At 49.8% G+C, this 24838-nt stretch overlaps 1 pseudogene; it reads right to left on the bottom strand.

Annotated features, from left to right (window-relative positions):
* LOC149334464 (uncharacterized) lies at positions 1-19432 on the bottom strand (annotated as a pseudogene).
* Between the last annotated feature and the right edge of the window lie 5406 nt (positions 19433-24838).

The following is a 24838-nucleotide window of genomic DNA, read 5'->3' as shown; positions in this document are numbered from 1 at the left end:
CTAGGCGGCAGCGCAGTGGTCTCGTTCGGAGAAGAGCCCCAGGTGGCTGACCAGCAGGTAGGGCACCAGGCTGCCGACCAGGGGTCCCAACTGCGTGCAGGCGCCCACCCAGAAGAGCGCCCTCTCCCCCCCGTGGCTGGAGAGCACCAGCGTCACCACGGTCTTGGCGTAGCTCAACACCAGGAAGGTGGCCACCCAGCAGAACACCTGCAGGAGACACGCGCTCAAATGCAGCGGAATTAGTGCGGTACGCAGTGACGCTCGGCTCTGAGAAAGCATGAGCCGATGTACAAATTGTCGTTGTAAGAAAAAGAGTTGGGGTTTGATGCCCCACAGCTAGCGCCGACGAAGGAGAGAAAGAAGAAGGAAGCCGAAGCTGACGAAGTTCGGGTTTGCGCTTCCGAACGCTGGCCTGCTGAGCAGCACCGCTGGAACAAGGACTGTGGCCGTTCATACGAACTGTGCGAGTCGGCTCATCACAGCATAAATATTTCTATACGTCACCAAAATTCAGTATTCCTTGGCGGTAGCATTAGTCGTAGTTACTACTCATTTGTGAATTTTAAGGGAGACGAGTATAAAAGTGAAATTCTTGTAGAACGTTTCCTATCACGACATTAACAATGCAGAGCTGTGGTTTTATCATGTGTTTTTATTTGTCATCATCAGCCTGACTACGCCCACTGCAGGGCAAAGGCCTCTCCCATGTCTCTCCAATTAACCCTGTCCTTCGCCAGTTGCGGCCACCGTATCCCCGCAAACTTCTTAACCTCATCTGCCCACCTAACTTTCTAATGTTTCATGACAGCATTTTTTTTTTGGTGACAACCGTTATTGAAGAGGAAGCGCTTCATATGAATTGTCTGTTCGCGTAACTGAAATGGGCAACTTGAGAAGGGTAGGGATGCGAGGAGGAAAGGCGAAGCTGTGCGACGAAGGCGGGAGAAAGCCAAAGCTGCAGCAAGAGAGGATCAGGAGGAAGATCTGCTGCGTATACATTGAAAACAGGCATACAGAAGTGGGGGCTTGCGTGGCGCGAGAGGAAAAGATTGGAGAATTACGGGAGAAGCACCATCATCATCGTCAGCCTGACTACGTACACTACAGTGCAAAGGCCTCTCCCATGTCTCTCCAATTAACCCTGTCCTTCGCAAGTTGCGGCCACCGTATTCCCGCAAACTTCTTGATCTCATCCGCCCACCTAACTTTCTAATGTTCCATGACTTAGCGTTTTTGTTTTGGCGAGAGCCGTTATTGAAGAGAATACGCTTCACATGAATTGCGTGTTCGCGTAACTGAAATGGGCAACTTGAGAACGGTAGGGATGCGAGGAGGAAATGCGAAGCTGTGCGACGAAGGCGGGGAGGAAGCCAAAGCTGCAGAAAGAGAGGATCAGAAGGAAGATCTGCTACGTATACATTGAAAACAGGCATAGAGAAGTCGGGACTTACAGTGGCGCGAGAGGAAAAGATCAGAGAAATACGGGAGAGGCACCATCATTATCGTCCGCCTGACTACGTCCGCTGCAGTGCAAAGGCCTCTCCCATGCCTCTCCAATTAACCCTGTCCTTCGCAAGTTGCGGCCACCGTATTCCTGCAAATTTCTTAATCTCATCCGCCCACCTAACTTTCTGCCTCCCCCTGCTACATTTGCCTTCTCTTGGAATCCACTCCGTTGCCCTTGAGAACCAGCGGTTATATTGCCTTCGAGTTAGATGCCCTGCCCAAGCCCATTTCTTCCTTTTTGATTTCAACTAGAATGTCATTAACCCGCGTTTGTTCCCTCACCCACTTCGCCCGCTTCTGATCTCTTAACGTTACACCTACGATTTTTCTTTCCATAGCACTCTGCGTTGTCCTTAACCTGCGTTGGCTGCTTTGGCTGAACCCACTTTGTTAGCCTCCACGTTTCCGCCAGCAGAGCTGTGGTTTTATCGTGTGTTTAATTTCTGGTTGATCTGAGTGTCTCGGGCTCTATCCGGGCCGCCGCGTCCGTATTTATTGGCTCCGTATTTATTTTTTGTGCGATGTCAGCGCTTGTCAAAAACCCCGGGTGGTCTAAATAATTCATAGCTGTCTATTACGGCGTCCTTTGTGGCCCAAGTGCCACTTCGGGAGGTTAAATTCCACGATTCACGGTCAGTGGGAATAATAAACAGACTTAGAACAATTTTACCGGTGAGATGCGAACTGTAGCTCGACTACTCTTTAGTTTACTCCTATGTACATTACGGGCTACTTGTTTTGGGCACCACAACACTCACTAATATCGCAAAATTATTTTCGCATTACAAAAGAGGAATCAGTGCTACATTCAACCTTTTAACTCAGCCAAAACACACGACAAATTTTCAATAAACACAGGTCCGTTAATATAGAAATAATGTATGGTGGCAACTTGCTATAGACATAAGGAATCAAACAAAAAACAGTCGCCAAAGGTTTAAAAGGCACATCTCCGCACCTCTAGAGCTTACTCCTTTTGAACAGTTAGCTTCCATGTTTCGAAGTCCCGCATAAATTATGGTCACCAGAAGAAGTGGACGTTTGCGATACCACGAGCTCTCAATGTATACTCACAGCTTCTTTCTAAGCAATGCAAAGCCGTCGAAATGACTAGAACTATAAAAGAGTTGGGAACGATATGTCACTTTCATAACTCACTATGCTAGTTGTATGCTTTCGTTGTTGTGTTGAACAGTAATATATAACAAGTAATAATGTTTTACTCTTAGCCAATTTATAAATAGTATTGTCATTATGCATTCAGTTATTGTTATCGTCAGCTGTAAATCCTTCGAATTTGTTGCTATTCTCATAAGGAGGGCAGGCCTTAGGCATTCTGTAACGCCTTCTGCCTGCTCGTTCTTGGTTTGCACTGTAAACGGGAACCAGAGGAATAAATGAAATTGCCAATTCATACTTCAAATTTATTTTTAAAAAAAGCAGGGCTGGAACCGACGATAACGCCAGCCGGTACAGAAGCTTATTAGCTCTGGTGGAGTTAGTGCTACGTCACCTGGAGTAGAAACCCCGAATCTTAAGAACTGAGAGCATTATCGAGGTTTGATTTGGTTGCAAAATATTTCGAACGCCAAAACTTTTTCTTTCGCAACCAGTCGCCATATCTTCGACGGTTTCACCCAGCTTTTTATGATTTCTTCAAATATCTTTAAAGAGCCCACTGCCACAATACTCACACTGGCGCTTCCATTGCTATGTCGCCTGTAGCTTGGTGTCGCATTCACAAACCATTCCTCTACTGTGATCGGCATGGCTGATAACCCTGCAGGTGACATCTGTGGCCGTGATGAGGCCATATCTCTTATCTTTTGTGAATGCCCAGCATACCGATCTGAGTGACTTTCTCTACACCTTGCTCTGGAACACATCGATACACGCCCGCTAACGGACACTGGCCGTGGCGATCATCAGCGGTTCATCCAGGCCCTCCTGCGGTTGCTAATAGTTCGGGCCATGCACAACAGGCTGTTACTTTGCCGAAGCCTTTTCGCCTTATCTTTTTTCTCACCTCTCCCTTTTCTTCCTCACTTTTATATCCCCCTATCCCTTTCCCCCATTGCGGTGTAGTAAACTGGTTTCATCTGCCAGTTAACCTCCCCGCTTTTCCTCCCCCCCCCCCTCCCCCGTGCTTCCATTGCCAGCACTGCCACCGATTGATGTCTGTGATAGCTATTACAAGATTTATGTACGATCGCTTTATAAAACTTTCTTCGCACAATAAAATTTAGTTTTAATAAAACCTAAGCACGTCGCTTCAGCTTGCAAGTGCCCGCCGCCTAGGTGGCACGGCAGTCGTCGTGTCCGTATACAGGTATCACTCATGTCCGAGACTGCCACGGTAATACGACAATCCGATATTAAGTATGTTTTAAATTACTTTGCCCATTTTCTCAAACCCACAGCCTGGTAAAAGTTCAATTGGTCAAGGTGCCTTTGACGCAAAAGAAAAGTATGTTTTTGAAATGTCTTAATATTCCTTCTTCCCACACTCCAGGTTCAAAGCTGCCGTCATGCGTCTTACCATTTTTAATCTCACGCCAAACAGGGTCACATTTCTATGATATGCTTTTTAGCTGCGAGCAACTGTTTCGATGATGTCTGAAATTAGCGTAATTCTGACGGGCGCCTTATTTCGAAAACTCGTCGTCGCTTTTAAAGTGCGCGCTGCCAAAAACGATGATGATTGCGATCTTGGTTGACCACCATGCGCAGTTGCTGCTTTTGCCGCACCCGTGTAGTGGCTGTTTGCGGGCGCTGGCTCACCATATAGACCTTTTCAGAATTGCCTTTTGAGCGAAGCCATATTTCCACGGGGCGGTTCCAGCAGCGTTATGATTGGCAGATTTTATACAGGCATCTACTGCGCATGGGAAGCACAGTCCAACACGCAAACGCTCTCAGTCAAGCCATGTCTCCGTCTGTGCAGCCGCCGCAGCCATGCAACATTTAGTTAAGAAGCTGAACTCTGCTACGATACGACACCGATATCGACAGTGGTGCAGAGACAGCGAATGGAGTGTTTCTCTGCCACGTGTGCCGCTGAAATACCACTTGAAACCACAGTTAATATGCGGGAGAACGGCTAGACGGGTCCGACCGTTTTGCCCCGCTCAAATCCTGAGACAACTTAAATCTCAGGAAGGTGTTTCGCGCATTACGTGGCCGCACGCTTATATGGTCAAGAAACTGTAAAGTTTCTGTAGCAACATCGAAAAGCTTTAACAAGGAGCTACAGAAGGCTTTCTCAAGCCTTGTGATCAAGGAAAGAGCCGAATTTCTCATAAGAAAGCCTTCATCTCTGGTCCGAAGGGCATAATTTACAAGGCGTCACTATAGCATTCAAAATTCTACATCGGCCAAATAGGCCGATATGTAAATGTTCGTCTGAGAGAATATAAGAATAGAGTGCGTGCAATGCAGATAGTTATTTTGCAGTGCAGTGACAGGCGTGTGATTGCCGGTCACCTTTCAAGAACACCATGATTCCTTATAATCGGAGGGATCAGCTGACCAGAGAACTGGTCGAAGCTACCGAGATCGCGCATATGGCTCAGCGCATTATTACGCCGTTAGTATAGCATTTGCTAGCAAAAGAAGCTCGGTTCTTCCCACAAGCGGCCGTGGTTGCATTGCTAGCCGTGTTCCTATCACCTTTCTACAGTTCCTTTTTCATTGCAAAGTTCACATGGTTGTATGCTATACGCTCCTGTTTTCACAATAAACGATTATTTGAAAGCTCTTGTCCTGCACATCCCGAGTGCTATGATTTCGCCCGGGAAATAGGTTGGTTGGTTGGTTTATGGGGTTTAACGTCCCAAATCGACTAAGGCTATGAGAGACGCCGTAGTGGAGGGCTCCGGAAATTTCGACCACCTGAGGTTCTTTAACGTGCACCGACATCGCACAGTACACGGGCCTCTAGAATTTCTCCTCCAAAGAAATTCCAGCCGCCGCGGCCGGGATCGAACCCGCGTCTTTCGGGTCAGCAGCCGAGCACCATACCCGCTGAGCCACCACGGCGGCGCCCGGGAAATAGAGCTTGCGATTGTGGGTGTGGAATCGGTTGCGGAGCGTCACGGAGACCAGTCACTAGCAACTTCCGCTATAAAAACTGCCCACTTAACGACCTTCTCCAGTCACTCACGGAAAAGTAGGTTTGTCAGTAACGACGAAAGCCATTTAGAAGATAAACACAGATGAGGAGGAAATCGCCTCTGCCGCCACAAGAATCGTCATCATCATAAGCCTTGTAAATCTACTGCACGACAAAGGTCTCTCCCAAACGTAGAGGCTAACAAAGAGGGTTCAGCTTAAGTTAAGGAAAACGCAGCAAGCTATGGAAAGAAAAATCATAGGTGTAACGTTAAGAGCTCGGAAGCGGGCGGAGTGGGTGAGAAAACAAACGCGCGTTAATGATGTCCTAGTTGAAATCAAGAGGAAGTAGTGGGCTTGGGCAGGGCATGTAATGCGAAGGCAAGATAACCGCTGGTCCTTAAGGGTAACAGAGTGGATTTCAAGAGAAGGCAAGCGTAGCAGGGGGCGGCAGAAAGTTAGGTGGGCGGATGAGGTTGAGAAATTTGCGGGAATACGTTGGCCGCAACTGGAGAAGGACACCGTAAACTAGAAAGACATGGGAGAGGCCTTTGCCCTGCAGTGGGCGTAGTCAGGCTGATGATGATGACGATATCTATCTAAATAGCCCTGCCCTGCGCCAGCTGCTCCTACCTTATCCTCGCAAGCTTCTTTATCCTATCCGCTTACCAAGCTTTCTGCCGTCCACTGCTACAACTTAGCTGCGCGCTATGAATGCTTTCGTAGGAAACATACGCGCACTTTTTTTTTAATGTACTGCACTCTGCAGTCTGCAAGTAAGTTTGGTAACTTTCATCGGCGGCGCACATGGCAGCGGCAGAAAACAGAGCTTGGATTGTCAGTGGGATATGTTTGTTTATTGCGGTTTAACGTCCGAAAGCGACTCAGGCTATGAGGGACGCCGTAATCAAAGGCTCGGGGAATTCTAGAGGCCCGTGTACTGTGCGATGTCAGTGAACGTAAAAGAACCCCAGGCGGTCAAAATGGTCCGAAGCGCTCTACTACGGCGTACCTCAATGAGTCGCTTTGGTACGTTAAACGCCATAAAACCATACACTGCAAATAGCTTTGTGTAACGATCAGCTCAAATCTCATTTAAAACCCTGAATTTAAAAACATAGTTTCAGCGGCAGCCAAAATGTTGCGGCTAGTAAGAAGATGGAAAAAAAGGGCGTCTAGCAAAACAAACCTTGTTGTATACTTCACTCATACGGGTCCTAATCGAATACGCTTACGTGTCATGAGACCCGCACACGAATTCAGACGTTAGAAGTGTACGGGGCGTTAAACGAAAAAATGTCTGGGGTTCAACATTGCTTGAACCCAGATATACGAATGAAAGCTTTTTTAAGCATGGTCTCCACTGCCTGGAATCAAATGTCAAGGTAAATGGCAAAGGTGAAAAGTCAAAATACCCAGTGGTTCCCGTCTTATGCTCACGTGCCCGTACTACCATAACTTGGGTGATACCACCAGGCAGTTAAGTTCGGTTTGACCTTGTGAAGAAGTAAAGGTTATCGTCAATGCTGCGACCACTGTCTGAAATCAGATGTCAAGGTGAAGGTCAGGTACGCAGTGGTCATAATGTATATGATTACGTGGTCATACTGCCATAGTTTGAGCCATAACACCATGCAGTTCAGTTCAGTCTGATCTTGTGAGGCACTGAAGGTCATTGACTCATCCACATAGAAATCGGAACTTGTACCCTGAGGAGCAGAGCTCTCGTTCTAAAAGTGCACTTCATGTTCGATGCAAAACTAAAACATAAATGCCGCCTAATTGAAAACCCCAGACTTCGAACATATACTGAGGCAATTAATGTTAACTACTTGCTGCAACATCAATACTGTCACGTTGTCGGGACGGCAATCCAGCGGTCACGAAGACTGCAACAAGCCTTGCAAACAAAGCTCTTTATTTGAGCTGACTTGCACCTGCAAAAGAACTGATCACGAAGACAGCAAAGGGCTGAATCACGCGGCGGCGGCGTAAGCAACAAACGTGCTCGCCAGTCGTCGAACTACGAATGCCCGCCGCTCGCGGCATCGCTCAATTTAAAGCCGGCAAGATATTTCGAGATAACAGGACAAGATCATCTACAGCATTCTGGCAAAACGTAGACGCAGCTCTTCATGGCTGTAATCAATCGAGATTAGTCCGGTCGCTTCTCGCGACACGAACAAAAATGATAACACCCCTTTCCTGCGGCCTTGAGCTCGAACGAACGGACACAACAGATACGTGGCATTACCCCCTTCCCAAAGAAGCACCGCCTCGATGCTTCAAAAATGAAAATAAACACGGAGAATACAAACTTCAAGTCCTTTAGCGTTCATAATATGGTTCAAGGCGTACGGCATGTACGACTTCCAGGCATATGCGTCGTCGCTGAGATGCTGTCGTGCCGTCGGGGATGACTTCATTGTCGAGGTCACCGATGCGACGGCGAACCCTGTACGGGCAAAAGTAGCGCCGCAGATATTTTTCACTCAATCCAGGTCGACGAATTGGTGTCCATATCCAAACACGATCACCCGGCTTGTAATGCGTGTCTCGTCGGCGCAGATTGTAGTGTCGGGCGTCAGTGTGCTGCTCGTCTTTAATGCGAAGCCGCGCAAGTCTTCGGGCTTCCTCGGCGCGGTGTAGGTAGGCGGCGCCGTGACGTTGTCTTCGTCTGAAACCACCGGGAGAATTGCATCGAGTGTTGTCGTGGGCTTCCTGCCATATACAAGCTCGAACAGGGTAAACCTTGTTGTTCCCTAGATGGCAGTTTTATAGGCGAAGATCACGTAGGGCAGAATGATGTCCAATGTCTTGTGTTCGGCGTCGATGTACTATCGCGCTCAATATGAGTTGCAACGCGCGGTCGTCGACCGGGGCTCGTTCCGTGGTGTGCCTCCTCCAAACAGTCGCTCGGAATTCTGGGAGAAACTTTTTCCTGGGCGGGGGTGCTGTTGTTACCTGGAACAGCAGTTTCTCCCAGAATTCCGAGCGACTGTTTGGAGGAGGCACACCACGGAACGAGCCCCGGTCGATGACCGCGCGTTGCAACTCATATTGAGCGCGATAGTACATGGACAGCATGTCTGAAATGGTTTTGTTCTGACGCTCTGTGAGTCCGTTAGTTTGCGGATGATAGGCAGTTGTCCTCCGATGGCTTCTCTGACTGTAGATTAAAATGGCTTGCGTCAGCTCCGCTGTAAACGCCGTTCCTCTGTCTATGATAAGCACTTCAGGAGCACCGTGTCGCAGGAGAATTCGTTCGACAAAAAACTTGCCGACTTTTGTTGCGGTACCATTAGGCAACGCGTTTGCTTCGGCGTAGCGGGTCTTGTAGTCGGTGGCCTCAATGACCCACTTGTTACCTGATGATTAAGTCAGAAAAGGCCGAGGAGGTCCATTCCTATTTGCTGAGAGGGCTTAGTTGGAGGTGGCCTGGGGTTCAGGAGTCCGGCTCGTTTAATCGGAGGCGTTTTGCGTCGCTGACACTCACGGCAGGTTTTCACGTAATGGGAAACGTCGGCAGCTAGCCGCGGCGAATACTACTTCTCCTTTATGCGGTGCAACGTGCGAGCAATCCCACGATTCTCTGCAATCAGCTCGTCATGACATGCCTGCATAATTTCTTGCCTGAGATATTTCACAGAATTAAGTCACAGAATACAAATACCTAGGCGTAACGCTTACAAACACTCTTTCATGGTCAAAACACATTGAGAACATTTGCGCAGCCGCCTCTCGAAAACTCGGCTTTCTGCGTCACAAACTGAAAACAGCACCTCCTGATTTAAAACTTCTAGCCTACAGAACTTACATATTGCCAAAATTAGAATACGCAGCAATAGTATGGGATCCCTTTCACCTAAAGGATAAACGTAAACTTGAAATGGTTCAGGGACGAGCAGTCAGGTTCATCTTCAACAAGTTCAGTTCCACAGATTCCCCGTCACAGCTCATGGCTGTCAACCACATACCTACCTTAGAGTCACGAAGATCTGTAGCACGACTTAAATTTCTTTTAACGATGTATCATAAGACACTGAAATTCAACGGACGGCCGTACATTCAACCATACCTGCCACGCGCATCAAGAAAACGTCACGCTCACAATTTTGCTGCCTTTCCACGCACGCACTAATTTATTTAAAAATTCCTTTTTTCCTCGTACAGTTAGTCAGTGGAACGATCTGCCGGCTGAAATTTTTTCCACTGACAATTTTGACCAGGCGCTACTTATGTATTTTGTAACGTAATATTCTTTCTGTGCCATTTTCCCGTCTTTTCATTCAGTTGTGTTTTTTATGTGTTTTTTCTGCGCAGTAGCGCATGCAAGTGCATTTTTTTCTGATTATACGAAGGTCGTTATTGTGCAAAATTGAAATGCGAACTTGTTAATTTTTGATCACTTTTTCCTGCTCCCGCCATGTCAAACACAAGAGAATAACTTATCACTTAATGTTAATGAAATGAAAATGTTGTACACATGCCCACCTGCTTGGTCTCCTTGAGACCGCAGTACTTGTAAATAAATAAATAAATTTGGGCACGACAAGAAGATGCACGGTCCTGTTGGGCGCGAAGTTCTTCTTCAGGAGGACATTATTGTGAAAGACGAAGGACGACAGTTGGCTCTTGAACCCTCGGGGAGGCGATGCGGTCTTGCCTTTCAGATAATCAACTAGGCTTTCCAACTCAAGATCCGAGCGCTGCTGCTGCTGCGCAAAACTGCTGGCGCTTACCGGTCCTATGAAAGCGTCGCCCTCTTCCTCTTACGGTGCTGCGTCGACGGGGGCTCGTGACAAGCAGTCTACGTCGGAATGCTTGCGGCCATATTTGCAGACTACAGTTACGTCGAATTCTTGAAGACGCAGGCTCCAACAAGCGAGGTGGCCGGAGGGATCTTTCAAATTGGCTAGCCAGCACAGAGCATGGTGATCGCTCACAACCTTGGATGGTCGTCCGTACAGGTAGGGGCGAAATATCGACGTGGCCCAAAAAATGCCGAGACATTCTCGGTGGTCGAGTAGTTGGCCTCGGCTTTCGAGAGTGAACGGCTAGCGTACGCAATAGTTTTCTACTATCTACCATTATACTGAACGAAGACTGCCCCTAAGCCCGCACTGCTAGCATCGGTATGAATTTCGGTTTCGGCGTTTTCGTCAAAGTGCCCGAGCACAGGAGGGGACTGGAAGCGGCGCTTCAGCTCTTTTAAAGCTTCCACTTGCGGCGTTTCCCATTTCAAAGGCACGTCAGCCTTAGCAGGCTGGGTCAAAGGTTCAGCGATGCGCGAAAATTTCTTGACGAATCGCCGGTAATAAGCGCACAATTCAAGGAATCTCCTTATAGCTTTCTTGTCATTAGGCTGTGGAAACTCTGCGATCGCAGCTGTCTTCTGAGGGTCTGGGCGAACTTCATCTTTGCTTACGACGTGATCTAGGAACAGCAGCTCCTCGTAGGCGAAGTGGCACTTCTCTGGTTTCGGTGTTAGCCCTGAGGACTTGATTGTTTCCACCACTATCCGAAGCCTTCTGAGGTGGTCTTGAAAGCTTGAGAAGACAACAACGTCATCTAAGTAGACTAGACAAATTTGCCACTTCAAGCCTGCCAGCACCGTGTCCATTACTCGCTGGAACGTCGCTGGGGCGGAGCAGAGTCCGAATGGCATCATCTTGAACTCGAAGAGTCTGTCTGCCGTGATGAACGCGGTCTTCTCGCGATCTTTTTCATCGACTTCAATTTGCCAGTAGCCGCTCTTCAGGTCCATCGATGAGAAGTACTTAGCGTTGCACAGCCGATCAAATGTGTCGTCGATGCGGGGTAGGGGGAGACATCCTTCTTCGTAATGCTGTTCAGGCGGCGGTAATCGACGCAAAAGCGAAGGGTGCCGTCTTTGTTTTTTACTAGGTCAACTGATGCTGCCCAGGGGCTCCTTGATGGCTGGATGACGTCGTCACGAAGCATTTCTTCCACTTGCTCGCGGATAGTTTGGCGTTCTAGCGGCGATAAGAGGTAGGGGCTCTGCCGCAGGGGTCGGGCGTGTTCGTCTGTGGCAATGCGGTGCTTGGCAAGCCGGGTTCGTCAACACATTCGATGCTGAAATCGCTGTACCTTTGAAGAAGACTTCGTATTTGGTCATGTCTGCTCCGTGGTAATGCAAGGCTGATAACAAACGTGGGTTGTTGGCCTCGGTCAGGTGGTTCTACGGGTTGGTCGGGGAGGGCAAACGTGTCTCTGACGTCTGCCAGCTCGTCGATAAAAGCAATCATCGTACCTTTGTTTAGATACCGGTATTCCTCGGAGAAGTTGTTTAGCCGCACCTGGGCTTGACCATTTCGGATTTCGGCGACTCCCCTTGCGGCGCCCAGTCCTCGATCCAGGAGTAACTGGGTGTTCCCCTCGACGACGCCATCGGCATTTTCGATGGCTCCGGTACTTATGCAGGCGACGACATTCGATCGGGGCGCCACGCTCAGTGCTTCGTCGAGGACGTTTAAGGCAAAGTGATGAGTCGCGCTCGTCGCAGCAGGTATGGCTTTGTCCATGGAAAGCTTGATCGACTTCGACCGAAGGTCATGATCGCCCGATGTTCATTCAGGAAGTCAATTCCCAAAATCACGTCTCGCGAGCATTTCTGTAGGACGAGGAAGGTTGTAGCATAGGTTCGCCCATTTACTGTATCTCTCGGTGTGCAGCGTACTGACGGCGTAATAAGGTTACCACCTGTGGTGCGGATCAGCATCAGCGGGCCATCCCATGTTGTTGCTACTTTCTTGAGTCGGACAATGAGTGGCCCGCTCATGACGGAGGAGTCAGCTCCCGTGTCGACCAAAGCAGTAACCGCGTGACCGTCAACCGTAACTTCAAGGTCACTTGTTCGCGTTCTCGTATCGCACGTTGTCTTCGGTGTGCGGTCTCGGCTTCGTGGGCGTAATACGACGTTGCTTCTCTGGGCAGCGGTAAAAGCTTCAAGTCGGGCCGCGTCGTTTTTCATCGTCGGTGTTGTCGTCGTATTTGAGGCATTGTATTGTGCTTTCGTTGATGGAGGATCTTTGTTTTTGCGCTTAGAAGCAGCCTCACCTCCAGAGGCTGCTTTATTCAGTTTAAGCTTCGGGGGCTGGGGGAGAGTTCACGCAAGGCGTAACCTCGGCTAGGAGATACAAAGCGCAATGACGATGGCGACGGAGAACGTGATAGGCGGCTCGGCGATGAGCATCCTTCCCGACGCAAAACTCCTCGATTTCGGCTGGTCGCTGGTCGGGTCGGGGTCGTGGAGCGTCGCTGCTCACCCGAAAGACGCGGGTTCGATCCCGGCCGCAGAATTCGAATTTCAATGGATGCGAAATGCTAGAGGCCCGTGTACTGTGCAATGTCAGTGCGCGTTAAAGAACCCCATAACCCCATGAACCAAACTAAACCAAACCTTTTCTTGTCCAATATCACGTAAAGGACCACAGTCCACTCTGCTAGACTATATGCGTGCTACAACTTCGCTCACTCCACTCTTCCTTGCCAATTATTCTGTATGTACCGAGCATCGTAGAGATCACAAGCTATCGTACTATCATGCAATGATGCACTGCACAGCCCTTAACTTAAGTTTCCTGAACCACAAGTGCAAAGCAAACCATGGAGGCTCTTCCTGGTCGCTAATTCCTTTCATCAGGTTCTAGCGCTCCCATGCATGTGCTTTTGCCGCTGTCCGGTGATCTGACATATCAAAAAGGCAGAGGTCAATTTATGTGAGCAGTGCACGATTGTGCAAGATAGTTAGCACTGTTTAGAAATGTCACAATTTCAGCTGTGAGTTTAAAAGAACACAAAAAATGTCATATTTCAAACACTGCCTCATTACTCTGAATTGAAAATGTGTGGTAAGATTCAAACTGAACAATACATTCTATTGAACTATTAAAAATTTTTAATACATCTGCACTTCTACTTTCCCCAACGCTGTAATGGAAACAGTTTGCACAAGTCAAAAATGATGACTGATCTTGATTATGCTAATGTTTTTAATGATACTTGTGGAGTTGTGGCACAAAAAAAGAGCCAAAAATTTTAGCAGCATGAAGCAGGATTTCCCATTTAGAAAAGCAGCTCACTACTGCTAGATTGTTAGCAAGTTGACAATGCATGAGACTGCCTTACATTCTTTTCTCAACCACAGGTAGTCTTAATTCACTGAACCTGCACAACATCGGACACATCAACACTCTGAAAAAAAACATCTAAGAGTTCACTGACAGATATTTGTGAGTTGACTAGTGACAGCGCCAATAAAAGAGTTCCACAACTTTACAGTGCCAGTTTATGGACACATGACAGGGTTAATTTGAGAGACATGGGAGAGGCCTTTGCCCTGCAGTGGGCGTAGTCAGGCTAATAATGATGAATTTGGCCATATTTAGGTTAAAAAAAACATACAGAATGCTCCTGTGTGATGTCAGCGCATGTCAAGGCTGCAGGTCGACCCATCCATGAAGCATGTCGTCGTCTGCAAATGGAAAACCCCAAGCGGTCCAAATTTATCCACAGCCCTTAACTGCAATGTCTCTCATAGCCTTAGTCTCTTTGGGATGTTCCATAATTTGGTTTTTAAGAGCATTAGCTCTTACTGCTTACGTTTGCCAAGAATGCGTCTGTCTGTAATGGTCAAATTGACGAAAACAGTTATCATGTGACCACACTATGTCACATAGCAACAGCGGGCGCGTAGCGGCGCCTCATTTGATAACTATACTTTCGATCCGTTATATATGTGCCAGCATAGTGGCCACCGATATGGGACTCCCCGGCAGCACCATTTGCATAAAATTTGGGGGCCACCCATTTGACGCAGAATGTTCGAAGTGGTGTGAAATGACCTGGCATGTTCCCGAGGATAAAATTACTAAAAGATGAAACTCAAAATGTGTGGGATTCACACCGACGACCCTTCTCCCCCAAACCCTGCATTCTGACGACCTTCAGACGGCCATTACGGCCGAACCGTTTGTCACAGGGGGTTCCAGATAGTGCCAAACAATTCGACGTTTTGTGATGCATACGTTCGTAAAATTAATGAACTAATATAACGAGGAAATATACCAGATACAGCGAAGGTAGCTGGAAGCTGCATAGTAGTGCAAAATCCATCGGGTAGATGGTGCTGCTTGGGTTTTAGAAAGGACGGTTCCAGAGAGAAAACATCCATGGATTTTGGATTTCACCTTCTCCACGTTTTCTGAGCACACCGATGTAAACACTTGAAGCTGCTGTAGCTAATGCTCTTAAGTCGAGCAATGAGGCAATGTTGGCAGAGAATTTTTTGTTTCTGCAAAAACATTTAAAATTTTCTCAAAACGTGAATGAGCTTGGAACTGCAGCAATATATGTGTTATCAAGTTCAATGAGTACACAAACTCTCTCAATATTTAATGCTGGCAGAACAAGCACGTCCGGCTCTTCTGCCACAACCTTCAGAAGATGCCTCATAGTTACCATCGATTATTTTACTGGACTAAACTTGAGTTTCTTGAGGAGGACGTAAGTTTTGGCATCACCACCACAAACCTGTTTTTGAAGTATTGCAAATGAGCCATCAGTCAATTGAACAACAGAATTATTTGTTTGCTTATTAAGCGCATACGCCCTGACAGTAAAAACAGATCCTTTCATGCGCATTCTAGCATACTGCTCAGAATTTTGCAGGTATACTGAATTCAGCTCCAACTTGACGGCCTGGTTGTTTGTATTCAGTCCCATTTCCAAAGAAGCGGATGCCGTCACTGGAGCAAACACTCTTTTTTGTTCAGTGCTGCGTCAAGAGAGGTGCAAAACTGCACTACCCGTTGGTCAACATGAAGCTGGGTTAGCTGTTGAGCTACCTCGTCCATTTGCAAACGACGACACACTTGATGATGGATTCCATTTGCTGCCTTCACAACCTCCTTTAGGCTGCCATTCCCCGACTCAAAAGGGAAGGCTGAATGAGCCCACAGTGGCCCCCAGTGCCGAACACTCTTCACAATGTGTGTGAGCTGGCGCATATTGTAAGTCATAAATTGTTTCCCATATAGAATTTCCGCACGTATGTGGAACTCCATGAGAAGCTCCTCTGCCATGTCAATTTCAGAAGCCTCAATGTTGCATTTTAACATAATATGGAGGGCTTCGACTAAGCATGCCCAGTGTTGTAGATATGTTTTTGATAGAATGCCATCGAGCACTGGGATGCTCTAGAACAGTATGCAGTTTTCAAGTTCTTTGGCTTTCCACCATCTGCGCTCTTTCGTCGGTCTCTGCATGCGTCTCACTATTTTCGGAGGCTGTATGGCCATTAACCTTTGGTCCATTCTCTCTTGCTCAAGGCTGATTGAATGCTGGCAATTGGATGACTGAAGCCATATATCCAAAAACTCAACGGCCGATTCCGAGCAGAATGGAGTGCATATAGCCTAGAACAAAACTTGACACTATGTTGAAGTATGGCACAGCAATCAAAGGCGATATAGTTTTTACACCATGGATGGGCTTATTTTCTTTTTCTGCAGCCTCCATGTCGATTAGCATATGCTTTTCAGTCCGGTGAATAGGATCGATACCAAGTACAGGGTACCGCATTGAGCCCCCAGCCCATTCCCCTTCTTGGAGGCACCAACTGCAACCGAAATACCCATTGAATTGGGTAACTCCTTGCATTGGTGCCCGCGCAACGGAATCGACAGCACAGCAAACACAGAAAGCCTTGAATTTCTTAGTTTTTCCTTGATGCTCTAGGGTGAAATCCTCATTACATAAATTATTCATGGCATCAACAAATGCACCTTGGAGTAATGCTGTTGAGGATTTGCGGGGTCGCAGCGGAGCACCAGAGCAAGATGACCAGCGTGGCAGGCTTCTAGTTCCGAACAGCCCGTGCCGGGCGTGCGCTCCGAGCACGCGCTGTCTATATTTCCTCTATCGCGGGAACGCCGATCTCAGCGCCTGCGCTTTATAGCGTCGCCGGGTGCTATAGGGCCCCCCGCCTAGACGGAACGTCGAAATGTACGCGCCGACGGGGCAGAGATGGAGTAGCCACGGCAGGCAAGCAGGCAGCTAGAGGAACAGTGTCCCCACGGGGTCGCTACGAGGTCACGCAAGTTCATGTCAGGGGCTGGGAAGAGCTGTCGGGTGGAGGGCGCGGGCTCAGGTGGACGAGCCTGGCTGCTGAGCAACGGGCGAATGATGCAGGGTGCCGAGCTGACAATGAACATGGGGGCAGGGGAGGCCATGGTCGGGCCGTCACCGATGTAGTGCTGCCCGCTGACACAAGTGTCATCGGTGTTGGAACGTTGCGGCTGATGTCGATGGGAATCTGACGCTCCGAGCACGCGGTCACAAGCACAGGAGCGGCCGAAACGGCTCCATTGACTGACAGTAGCTGTGGTGGGACCGTCGACACAGCGGTGACAGCTGTGACGATGCCGGAGCAAGTTACTGGGCTCAATGGCAGGCGCTTGGGTGAAGCGAGAGTGGCAGTCCAGAGCAACTGGCCAGTGCTGATTCGCGGGTGGGCATTGTCGGCTGTGGGTGGCTGCAGCCGTATAACTGAGACTGCTACATCAGACGGCTGGCGGACAGCAAGAGACACAGCTGGTGGACGGACAACTGCCGCATTACTCGGTGTGGGTAGCTCTACCATTCGTTGCTAAAGGTGGCTCAAGGCAGGCACCAAAGCAGACGCTTGCTGCGACAGTGTCGAGCTGCCAGGGTCAGACTCCGAGAAGTGGTTGACAGTACTAAGGGCTTGGGGTGGGGCCTCTTGGGCAGGCGGTGTGGCCGCCTGGGTAGTGGGGCTGGTATCTGACAGATGCTGCGGTGCCAGCAATCTCACTTCGCGTTTAGCAAGATCGCTCAGGTCAGTGACTGACGGCTTTAGTGGAATGAGCGATAAGGGTGCAGGTGAGCGTTCGGCTGGCAGCGGTGCTACGCAGTAGAGTACAGAAGTTGGCGGAATGGGGCACTCGTCGAGGAAGAGCTCGACTGACGGCGGCACTATTGCAGATGAGAGAAGTTGCTCACCGGGCTGTGCCGTAGACGCTGTATCGTCCTTATGGGAGGCGGTATGGCCGGAGGCGCTGAACAGAATGGCGCGAGGCGCATCTGTCGCTGAGTTCGCTGACGTGGCAAACCGCGGTGGGCCAGGCATCTCACCGAGCTGCTGAGGGAATGGCTGTGGACTTGGGGCCGTGGAGTCGTCGCACAGTGCTGCTAACGTGTCCGGAGTAGCAGGATGTGCTGTCGGAAGCGATGCGGCAGCGTCTGGTGCGGTAGGTGCTAAAGAAGCTGGGCCGGAGACGCTGGGCTGGAGTGGCGGCGATGCGGGGAGGGGCTGCTGAGGCGGGTCGGGTTCTGATGAAGGCTGCGTGGGCGCGAGCGAGGCCGGTGCAGGGCCGGAGGCTGGCGGCGGCGAAAACGGGTCCGCTGCGTCGGAGAGCGGCGGCGGAACATAGTAGGCGCCGAAGTCAGCCAAGACAGCCGCACGCAGCTCATCGTATGGCCGGCAGCCGAAGGCAGAGTAGGTGAGCCGACGCAGGAGGTCGGGTGGGAGGATGTCGCAAAGGACTGCGTGTTTAAACGGCTGGATGGTAATACCATCCCGGTACATCGGAGCCTCCAGTTGGGCGAACCACCCGCCGACGCCTGAAGGCCGGAACGCTGGGAGCGGCGGGACGAAACTTGGGTCTTGCCAGTACGCCATGCAAGGACGCCGCTGGGATAGAAGGGACGGTTCGCCGGGTCACCACTGTTGAGGATTTGCGGGGTCGCAGCGGAGCACCAGAGCAAGATGACCAGCGTGGCAGGCTTCTAGTTCCTAACAGCCCGTGCCGGGCGTGCGCTCCGAGCACGCGCTGTCCATCTTTATTTCTTCTATCGCGGGAACGCCGATCTCTGCGCCTGCGATTTATAGCGTCGCCGGGCGCTATAATGCCATGTCTGGCTTTTGTTTTCCAAACCACAAGGCGGCTAAAACAAGCTTCGCCATCCTTTGCTCAACTGCCACTTAATTTACAATTAGCTGAATTGGTCAAATAGAAGTACTACTTGAGCCACCGCGGTGGCTCAGTGGTTATGGTACTCGGCTACTGACCCGAAAGACGCGGGTTCGATCCCGGCCGCGACGGCTGAATTTCTTTGGGCGAGAAATTCTAGAGGCCCGTGTAGTGTGCGATGTCAGTGCACGTTACAGAACCCCAGGTGGTCGAAATTTCCGGAGCCCTCCACTACGGCGTCTCTCATAGCCTTAGTCGCTTTGGGACGTTAAACCCCATGAACCAACCAACCAACCAAGAAGTACCACTTGATTTAATAAGTGGTGTGCCATCTGCATTTAATGAAAAACTAATCCTCGGTCCAACTTCTGTAGTTTTTGTAACAAAATCGCGGTACAGCTGTCCATCCCATATATCTGAAAAAGTGCTATTTTGTGTCAGCGATTCTGTCAAGTCTAATAATTCAGAATTGTTCAGTAACTTCTGCAGCTTAGACTCAATATCTAAGACAAAGAATGGTACGTCTTCAAGTTTGGAAACGTTGATTACATTGCTGCATTCTGGGCACTCAAAAGAATAATTTGTATCAATGTTGCTTATATGTGCGAAGCACTTAGGACAAAAAAAGTGAAAAATCATTGATGTCCCAGACTGCTCAAGCAGTTTGATAAGCCTGTACTGGGAGTGAGGCAAGATTGGGCGCTCAAAGAAACTGTTCATCATTTCTATAAGGCTTGTGAGCCCTGTTAGAGATAGCTTATTTTTAAGGCATATTTCAGCACCATCAGAAGAGCATCCGCCTTTGTCACAACTACTTTTTCATTGATGAGCTCTTCAAAAAGATGGCTAAACAAAGACTTTTCGCCAGGCCCAGGTTCTTTGTCAGGTTGTTCAGGTAGCTACTCCTTAAATGAAAATTATGATTTAGAAGGTCTGAGAACAAGCACCCGTGGCGATGCTTAAATGGTGCCTGCTTAAAGAAGATAAAAAGAACTACACCTTTTAAAGACATTCCACCCGAAAAAGTTGACAAAAGTTAACAGCAGGTGAAATAACTTGAACAGCTAACAATGCCTAAACAGTACAACTGTCAGCCTCAAGTGATTTTCAACCTTTAAGAGCTACTTGCTGACAGTGGCAGCAGCTTTAATTTTTTTCAGATAGATCCCGAAAAATTGATGTGATCACTTCTGGAGCTCTAAAAAGGAAACTCTAGTCCCTATGTCACGGCCTCTGGATGGAAGCGGCTGCGCTTCCACTGAGCGATCGTGCCCGCGGTTTATTCGAAAGCTACTAACCTCGCTGTCATACACTGACGAAGAACCACTAGTCTCCTGTTCTTGTGGAGTTTCTGCACATCTACTGCCATCAAGGGATGCAGATTCACCCCCATTTGTGTTGCTGCGTCATAATCGGCAGCATCCGAATCTGTTTCTTCAGTCCCGCTACTGTCGCTGCTAGCCAGACCTGCGGGAACACTGCCTAGAGCGGAGTCTTCTTCCCAAGGCGAGGGGTCATCTTCAGATGACAAGGCTGCGTCTGAAGTTCCCTGCGACAATACAAGCATATGTTTAAGTCGCGCGTGTACGCTCTGTACTAAATATTGTCTAAAGACATACGGAATGAACTTGCAGCACGTTGGTGGCGGGCGCGCGCGGTAGACCGAGGAAGTTGAAAATCTGAATCCGGGCTTAAGGCTTTGTAAGGTGCTCGCTTTCTTCGTTTTCGCGAAGAATGCATTTCTGTTGTCAAATTTAGTGGCGACCACAACGCATGAAAACTTTACCTACTGCATTCCAAACTGCCTTTGACAGCAGCACACAAACAAACACAGCTGACAGCCGCCATCTTGAAAATAATTGTCTAGCTGATCCAGTCGATGTTATTGCTCCGCTTGGTATTTATTGTAGAAGTGTTTGTATCTTCGATGTGCGTTTCTTTCTCCATAAAAAATGCATGAATAAAATGCTATTTTTTATAGCATTAAAACACATGAAGAACAAGCTTCTGCTGTGTTAGTTTGTTACTTTATTACTTGTAAAGTGGGAAACTGACTGCTAAATCCTGAATGCTGATATGCAGCGTAAACAAAAGCTGTGCAGGCCACGTGTTTTCGGTCGGTTCTGTCTCTTGTGGCTCGCAGCCTTGTTGTACTAGTTGCTCCTTGCTGTTTCTATTTGATGATCAGCCACGCTTATGTGCGCTATGAAGACGATAAAAATAAAAAATATGCCATCGTCTCCATTGATGACATCGAAGACTTCCAACCTCGGATCGGAAAAGACTTTTCTTCAAGGGCGTATTATGCCGTGAAGTGGACAGCGGGGGACGGCAGTTCCGATTATTACCGCTCGCGCGTTTTAATCTTGGCCGGTAAGTTCATTTCAGCTGGCTTGTTGAATATATATAGATTTATTTTATGGTGCCTTGCATGACGGCAGAGCCGAATTGTTCCCCAGAAAAAAAAACGTGCTGTTAGCGTCACTTGTCAATAAGCTAGTGCATCGATCAGCTTCGCGAGCAAGTTTTACTTCACAGGCATTGAAAACACGCACGTGTAGCCTCATTCGATTATTTCTCTTTGACGATCTCAATGCAAGGTGCATATATGCGATCACATTAAATCAGATATTTGCAGAAGTACCTTTTGAAGGCCACTTGGTTCATTATCAAATGGAGTAAACATGGAGTGCTAATGTTGCCACCGTACGAACCATTCAGTGGCGCCGTACCGCGGCCGAACTGTTTAAGCTGGGATTTGCCAAACCTTGGGCACTCGAGGTGCTCGAAGAACGTCTTCCTCGCTCGAGCTGCCTGCTGGCTGGCACGCCCACCTCGTCTACTTAGAACCTGGTCTGTTTCTTCAACCGTTTGTCGGTGACATATTTGGTGGAGGTGCGGGGTAGCGTCCCATGTACTCTGACTGCGAGGACTCTCTCGACACCTGTTCTCCACGCGTGGACACAACACCCGTCCACAAAGCGAGCCGCCGCCTGCGAGGCCTACAGCCAGAGTTCGGCCAACTGGCAGCGCCGATAACAGCGGTAAGAGCAATGACGTCAGCCGTGGCTAGCCAGACAACAGTTCCGGAAATGCCCCGCCATTCGTCCTTCACACACCTCGGTCGCCGCCACCGTTCCACGGGGACAGGTTCGAGGACGTAGAAGACTGGTTGGCCAACTTTGACCGAGTGGCGGGCTTCAACGAATGGGACGGCGAGCGCAAATTGCGCAACGTATACTTTGCGCTGCAGGAATCGGCCAAAACATGGTTCGAGAACCACGAAGCTTCCTTTACCACCTGGGAGGCTCTTCGCCGAGAACTCCTAGCGACTTTTACTACCAGCGAAAGAAAAGAAAAGGCTGAAATCGCTCTGCACTCGAGGTCCCAGCAGTCCAACGAGAGCGTCGCGATGTTCATCGAGGACATGACGCGACTGTTCAATCGGGCCGACACTACTATGCCAGAGGCGAAGAAGGTGCGCCACTTAATGCGCGGCGTAAAAGAACAGCTATTTGCCGGACTGGTCCGTGACCCGCCAAGAACAGTGGCCGACTTCACAAGGGAGGCAACGAGTATCGAGCGCTCTCTGCAGGAACGGGGCGCGCACTACGGACGTGAGGCTACTGTAGCAGCCGCTTCCCAGTACACGCCTACGTCACTGCCCGCCGAGGAACTTCGGGAGCTTGTAAGAAGCGTTGTGCGTGAGGAATTGGCGAAACTTCGTTTTGAAGCTCCACAGGCCAATGTCGCTGCCGTAACCGACATAGTCCGTGACGAAATCCGACGAGCTGTGCAGCTGCCCCCAGCTCCACACCCGGCGCCCTCTGTTATGACGTACAGCGAGGCACTACGAAGTCCTGGGCCAGCGAGGCAAGCCTTTTCCCCCGTCGTTCCCATGCCAGTGCCATCTCTGCAGTACCCGAGCGCAGCAGTACCATCTGTGCCGCAGGAGTACAGGCCCCCCATGAGCAAAGCCCACGTGTGGCGAACGCCAAACAATCGGCCGCTCTATTACCACTGCGGGCAGCCCGGTCACATCCTCCGTCACTGCCCCTACCGGAGAATGGGTTTAAGGGGGTTTTCACCTGACGCACCTCGACCGCGCTACGGTGAAAGACCACGGGATATCGAGCTGTACCTGGCTGATAACGTCCAGTCCTCGACCCCGCAGCGGCGTCAGTCCCGATAGCCATCCCCAAGGCGGTTCTCTTCGCCCGGCCGCACGTCGTCCTCTGGCCAGTTCAGAGGTGCGTCCCCACATCGGGAAAACTGAAGACGGCGTCCTCCGGCCGCCGCTACTGAACCGTGTCAAGAGCCTCCATCCGAAGATTCGCCGCGACGCTCCGACCAACGACGACCTGACCCGACGACCTCAACGACACGCTGCGACCGACTGGTTTCTGCCGAAATTCCGGTATCCGCCGACAACCACGACATTACCGCCCTAGTGGATACCGGCGCCGATTTTTCTGTAATGAGCAGTCGGTTAGCCACGGCCCTGAGGAAGGTTCTGACCCCTTGGTCTGGGCCGCAGATCCGGACAGCTGATGGCCACGTCATAACTCCGATCGGTGTCTTCACTTCACGAATCCAGATCCGCGGAGTTACTTTCCCTGGTTGCTTTGCTGTGTTACCCGAGTGCTCCAAGGACCTCATACTCGGTTTGGATTTTCTTCAGGAGTACGGTGCCGTTATCAATCTGCAGGAGCTAATCGTGTGGTTTTCCACCCAAGGCCCTGTCGACGACGATACTGAGCCAGGCAGGGCTAAGCTATGCGTCTGTGACGACCAGGTAGTAATCCCGTCAAGAGCCAGCATGTTTGTTACCGTAGAGTGCGATAACAGCCCCAGCACTCGTGGCATCGCTGAAACCAACATCTCGCTGCTCCTTGGTCGGCAAGTCTGTGTAGCTCGCGGAATTATTGAATTGAACAGTGGGCGAACCGAACTTCTGGTGACCAATTTCGGTTCTGCACCTCAGTGTTTGCCTGGCAAAACGGCTATTGCGTATTTCGAAGAACTTTATGAATTCGCGGGACAGCACGCGTTGTCCGAAATCCCGGCATCAGTGGAGGCACCGACCACTCCCATCAAGACCGACGTGAACCCGAACCTCCCGTCTCATCAGAAACGCTGCCTGGAGAGCATTATCGAATCTTTCCGCGACTGTTTTGCGTCGACCTCTAAAGTTAGGCAGACTCCGCTCACAAAGCATCGCATTATTGTTGATGCAAACCAGCGACCGTTATAACAGCCGCCTTATCGGGTCTCTTCGAAGGAACGTGACGCTATTCGCCGACAAGTTCAAGAAATGCTCCAGGACGACGTGATACAGCCGTCGACGAACCCGTGGACATCTCCTGTTGTTCTTGTGGCAAAGAAGGATGGAATCCTACGGTTCTGTGTTGATTACAGGCGTCTAAACAAAGTCACCAAAAAGAACCTTTATCCTCTGCCGCGGATTGATGACTCCCTGGACCGGCTACGCCACGCCACGTATTTCTCGTCACTAGATTTACGTAGTGGCTATTGGCAGATCGAGGTGGATGAGCGCGACCGGGAAAAGACCGCCTTTATTACACCGGATGGCCTGTACGAATTCCGGGTGCTCCCTTTCGGACTGTGTTCGGCTCCTGCCACCTTCCAGCGGATGATGGACACCGTGCTTGCCGACCTAAAATGGCAGTCCTGCCTCGTGTACCTGGATGACGTTGCCATCTTCTCCGCTACGTTCGAAGAGCACCTGAGGCGCCTGCGCGCCGTGTTCGCCGCAATTCGTTCGGCCGGTCTTTCCCTCAAGCCTGAAAAGTGTCACTTCGCTTTCCAGGAGTTGAAGTTCCTGGGCCACATCGTGAGCGCTAAGGGAGTAAGCCCTGATCCCGATAAGACTGCCGCCGTCGCTGCTTTTCCCATGCCAACCGATAAGCGAAGTGTGCGCCGCTTTCTGGGCCTCTGCGCCTATTATCGGCGTTTTGTGCGGAACTTCTCCCAGATTGCTGAGCCCCTCATCCGCCTCATGAAAGATGCCGAACTGTTCTTCTGGGGCCAGGAGCAACAACAGGCCTTCGAAGACCTCCGCACTCTTCTGCAAAGTACGCCCATCCTTGGCCACTTCGACGAGTCAGCCGACACTGAACTGCACACAGACGCTAGCAACACTGGCCTCGGTGCGGTCCTTGTGCAGTGGCAGGATGGTCTCGAAC

Source organism: Amblyomma mixtum, chromosome 8, assembly GCF_055824585.1.
Source record: "Amblyomma mixtum isolate Tamu chromosome 8, ASM5582458v1, whole genome shotgun sequence".
NCBI lineage: Eukaryota > Metazoa > Arthropoda > Arachnida > Ixodida > Ixodidae > Amblyomma > Amblyomma mixtum.
This window is presented reverse-complemented; position numbering and strand designations above follow the sequence as displayed.